This window comes from Urocampus carinirostris, chromosome 8 (genome assembly GCF_059441175.1).
Source record: "Urocampus carinirostris isolate Australia breed hairy pipefish chromosome 8, RoL_Ucar_1.0, whole genome shotgun sequence".
Classification (NCBI taxonomy): domain Eukaryota; kingdom Metazoa; phylum Chordata; class Actinopteri; order Syngnathiformes; family Syngnathidae; genus Urocampus; species Urocampus carinirostris.
In genome coordinates this window covers 23,107,234-23,112,303 of record NC_142356.1, presented here as the reverse complement: position 1 = coordinate 23,112,303, position 5,070 = coordinate 23,107,234, and the positions used below count along the sequence as shown (strand labels likewise).

Below are 5,070 nucleotides of genomic sequence, written 5' to 3'. Positions count from 1 at the left end.
TCCAATCACATCTCAATGATTATATTCTGTGCCTATTTTTTCTTGTCTTAACCTGGACCAGGTGTTTGGTTTTGAGACGGAGCATCCCTGATGTGCAGCACCTCGTCTTTTTCAAGTTTACTGTCAAAGCCCCTCTCGTTTTACCTCGGAGGCATACTCTCGCCTGTCAGCAGCGCTTGTTGAGCGCCACTTCACTGGAAATGAAGATATGCTTCTGCGCTCGGTTAATGCGATGTAACCTCTGTCAAACAGGAAGTGTTTTTTTTTTTTTTTTTTTTTTTTTTAAACAAGCAGACTTTGAACAAACGAGCTCAACGTCTCGTGTACTGGAGGGCGTCGCGCAAGCCCAAATATCAGCGACGGCAGGTTGAAAGGCGCAAAATAAGGTCAGTGTCACCGCACTGCATTATTAATGTCAGACTGTTTATCGCCTCGCCCGTTGAATCGGCGCGGCCGTGCTATGAAATATTGATGCAATTTCCCTGGCCTTAACACGTAGGGGAAGCGACGGGATAAAGAAACAAGGTGTAACGCCGGGTGGCACGATGCCCGCTCGCGGGGAGTGTCAAACACGGCACAGAAATCACTGCTCAGCTGATGGATGCCCCGTCACGTGAGTGCCATCACTCTGCTATTGATTCGCTTCCGCTGTAAAGAGAGGAATACGAACGGTGTGGCCGCGATGCTCTCAAGACCTCTAATTCAACGCATTTGATGCCATTGGCGGCTTAAGACGGTATTGGCATTGATTTATTTCCAGACATTGACAGCTAAATGTGTTTTTGGCAGCTAATGCGTTCAAGGTCTAAAGAGTATCCTCAAAGGGACTGTGTGTATTATTTGAACTCGGGGTGTCACTGCATTGTGTCCTGCAACTGAAGGACAAAACGAACTACGAAGACTCAAAGTGATCAAACCGCACCATTTTTATTTGTATCTTTTTGCTCAGCATTTTGTGGGATTCTCAGCGTACGCGTTCCCATAGCGGCATGGTGGTCGTCAATAAGGTCAGCTTGTAAAATATGTCTAATGTTAAATACAGTATATGCAAATGTTCACAACCCATGCACATTTTTAGGGCAGCACGGCAGATGAGTGGTTAGCTGCTCAGTTCTGAAGTCATGGTTTCAAATCCAACTACCAGGCTTACTGTGCGACATTTGCATATTCTCCCCGAGCCTCTGTGGGTATCCTTCGGGTACTCCGTTTTTTTCCCACATTCCGAAAACGTTCAAGTCAGAACAATTGGCCGGTCCAAATTGTTCTTAGGTGTTAATGAGCGAGTGAGTTGTATGTCTCTGTGTGCCTTGCGACTGGCTTGCAACCAGTTTTGAGTGTCCCCGGCCCACTGTCAGAAGATAGCTGGGATGATCTCCAGCTTGCCTGTGACCCTACTGAGGATAAGCAGTGTAAATTATGGATGAATGTATTAACATTTTTAAACATATTCGATCATATGACAGTTCATGTGTTGTTACTTATTTTTAAATACATACTGTGAGTTTGTTATGAATGAAGTTTGGAAGGCACTAAATAATACACACGATTCCTTTAAATATTAGCCATGAAACAGCAATCAAAATAAGAAAAAGGGCCTACATTGAAAACAAGTTGATTAGTATTACGTTTTAACATATACCTAACCAGACCCTTACAAAAACAGATGAACTGTGAGTAACTGTGATGTTGAAAATGTTTTGTAAATATATAACGGCTGTAAATGTTTCCATAAGTGGTGACATGATCCAGTTTTTGATGTCTAGTATGAAACTATTCAGGCACAGTACAATTGGTCAGCCCCTTGTAATTTGCTCTTGGTACACGCCCAATCCGATTACAAATGTTTCATGAGAAAACACCTATTTGCCTCAGGTTTTACACCATGTATTGTTATTTAAGGATAAAGAAGAGACTGATGGGAGAAGAAAACATTCTCAGAAAATATAAAATATTGTATATATTGTTATTCAAACAATGTGACCATTTTAAATGGATTAACAAATAATTGTTACGATTACGTATGTAAGATAGATTGTTTGTTTGTATAAGTAATAGAAGAGTTATCCAAGGTTATTTTGGGGACAGGTTTCTTATAAGCCTTTTGTCTTATTTTGTGACGTGAAGAATGTTGCAATATGTTTGAAAATAAAAACATATAAACAAAAAAGTAAAACATATACAACATATAAAAATATCTGTAGAGTTAGCATTTGACTAACTACTTGATATAATATTGTTTTGTTTCGGTTGCAAAAGGAAAAAAAACATTGACACACATATATATATATATATATATATATATATATATATATATATATATATATATATATCATCTCATTAGCCGTACCGCTTATCCTCATTAGGGTCGCGGGGGGGCTGGAGCCCATCCCAGCTATCTCCAGGCAGTGGGCAAGGGACACCCTGAACTGGTTGTATATATATATATATATATATATATATATATATATATATATATATATATATATATATATATATATATATATATATATATATATAGAGAGAGAGAGAGAGAGAGAGAGAGAGAGAGAGAGAGATTTGGATATAGATAGATAGATAGATAGAGAGAGAGAGAGAGAGAGAGAGAGAGAGAGAGAGAGATTTAAAATATATTACCTACATGAAGCTTTTAGATGTCCTTTTGCAGGGCACCCAATGGTCACAGTTTTTTAAATCTTCTTTTAAACCAGCATATGCCGAGTCATTGGCTTCTTTTTGTCCTTTCCATGTTACAATCGCTTACTAATTAGGCCTAATGCCAGGGTATACAATGCACACACAAACACGCACATGTACTCACACACAGTCTAAGCTCTCTAATGAGCCGCAAGTGCCAGCATCTTTATTATCCACCCAGCCTGCCTGCCAGTGTGTGCGTGCATGCAGTTTAAGTGATTGTAAATTACCCTACACTATAATGGTGCAGATTAGCGCGCTATCAAAAAGCTTTCTTCATGCACGAAGCTCTAACATCTCACAGGCCATAAGTGTTTTTTATGCGCCAAATTCAAGGAGCCTATAACGGCTGCCCGCCTGTCACGTGCCATTAAGGCCTTACCCTGGTATGATTAATGCTATAAAAAAAAAGCTTAGCATAGCGACCAGGAAGGGGACATGGCGTCACGTTAGCGAATGTGGCCGACATTGTGCGACAGATGAGAGATGCTTTGATTTCCTCTTCCTGTTTTTGGAGAGCATCCATGCCCTCCACCCCCTTTGCTGCTGCCCTGCCCACCCCCTCGTTTTTCCCTCCCCCAGTTCGCACTGCCTGCTATTGTGACCCATGAATTATTGATTAACCCGGGTAATAGAAAAGATATAACTGTAGCGTGCTTTTGACCTGCCTCTCCTGCAGTGGATCAGTGGGAACGCCAACATATTATGCATGCAGATGAGGACATCAAGTGCGGCTATAAATTCCGCTGGTGTGCCAATTGGGGCTGTGACGTCACGCTGGCCAGGAACCGGGACTCTCTTTGGCCCTGTTTTCTGGCAACAATTTTGTATTTCTTTTTCACACAAAGAAATATTCAAAGTAATTTACTTACATGTCAAGTCATGTTTATATGTGTTCACCAATACACCCTCCCCTGATCTGAAACCTAAATGAAGGCAAGGGAAAACTGCAAAACCCCAGCATGAGGAAAATGCAGAAATCTTCCATCAATCATATGCTATTGGATACAAGTGTGTCTTAAGTCTAGATTTAAACACTTCCACTGAGGTTGCAGATCGCAAAGCAGAGGGAGAGCATTCCACTGTATTGGGGCTTGGATGGAGAACGCTCTCAAACTTCTAGATTTCTTCTTGGCCCTTGGAATTTCTAGTAGACCAGTCATTTTTGAGCAAAGGCTCAGAGCAGGAACCAAATTTTTGTTTTTACATTCTATTAAAGGCATTTGTTTCAGTCTTAGAGTGTATAATTCCAAGTGAGTTAAGAAACTTCCCCCAAAGTCTCAGACCATGTAGAACTTTTCCTTAATATCACGCCATCTTAAATACTTGATAAGTTTATCGTTTAGTTGACACTCAAAATATAAGATATCATGTATTTCAGACTTGAAAGTAGAACAGAAGGTTCCTGTACAAAAAAAACTTCACAATGCCAAATTCCAAATGTGTTCTAAAAGTTCATCTCTGAGCCTTTTCTTTTAGGCAGACCTTGCGCTTGTGCCCCTCTCTTACGGGCCCGCTCGATGAATGTGTGCATCAGATTAACAGAAAGAAAACCCACAATTTTGTGTCCAATTCTGAACTTTTCTGTTGGACACACATATCATTAAATCTTTCAAACTAAACAATTTATGATCAGTGTAAGGCCGCACAAAGCAAACTACGCCAGCCTGAATTGCAGCCTTACATCAACACATGGGTACACGGTTAGACACCTCAGTGTATAAAGGAAATTTAACTCCAGACCCAGCTTGCAAGGTGACAGTTTTAACTCAAGATTATACTGTTGGTTCTTGGAGCAAGTATTTGCAGAATTTTCTGTACAAAGGAATCCCCACGAATTGATTAACATTAAAACAGGTTTTCTTTATGGTAGTAACTTAACCTTTTTACTGGTCAATTTTCCCAGTGTACCTTGCATTTTCTTTCCCTTGTTTCTTTGTTTTGTTTACATGTATAAATAAATTGTTTGCGTTATATTACTGTGCCTGGTTCTTTGGTTCCATCTCTTTCTGTACTAGTAATTCATATCAGAATTCCAAGACCTCAAAATGATTGCGGAATACATTCAGTAATTAAAATTCTGCTCCTTGAAACAAAAAAGGGATAAATATTAATACTAAATTTTATAGTAAAGCGCTACCAACATCAAGAGGCCAATTTCTTAGCTGATCGCACTAGGGAATACTTATTTTCAACACTAAATATATTAAATTAAAGCAAAAACCTTGACATCAGGACTCATCTAACATCAACCTATTATAACATGAGAGCACAGCCATTTTATTGTAGTGGAAAACCTTGTCAGTCGGCTCCTGTAATCCCCCTTCCAGATGAACAGGCTGCAATGGATGTTGGAATAAGAAATAATACACAGAT

The 5,070-nt window shown here is 39.7% G+C and overlaps 1 long non-coding RNA gene across 1 annotated transcript; it reads left to right on the top strand.

Annotated features, from left to right (window-relative positions):
• The first annotated feature begins 288 nt into the window (after positions 1-288).
• LOC148361266 (uncharacterized) lies at positions 289-4,521 on the top strand. The gene is made up of 3 exons (XR_015851213.1): positions 289-386; positions 500-613; positions 3,374-4,521. It is a non-coding gene; the product is annotated as an uncharacterized LOC148361266 (long non-coding RNA).
• The last annotated feature ends 549 nt before the right edge of the window (positions 4,522-5,070 follow it).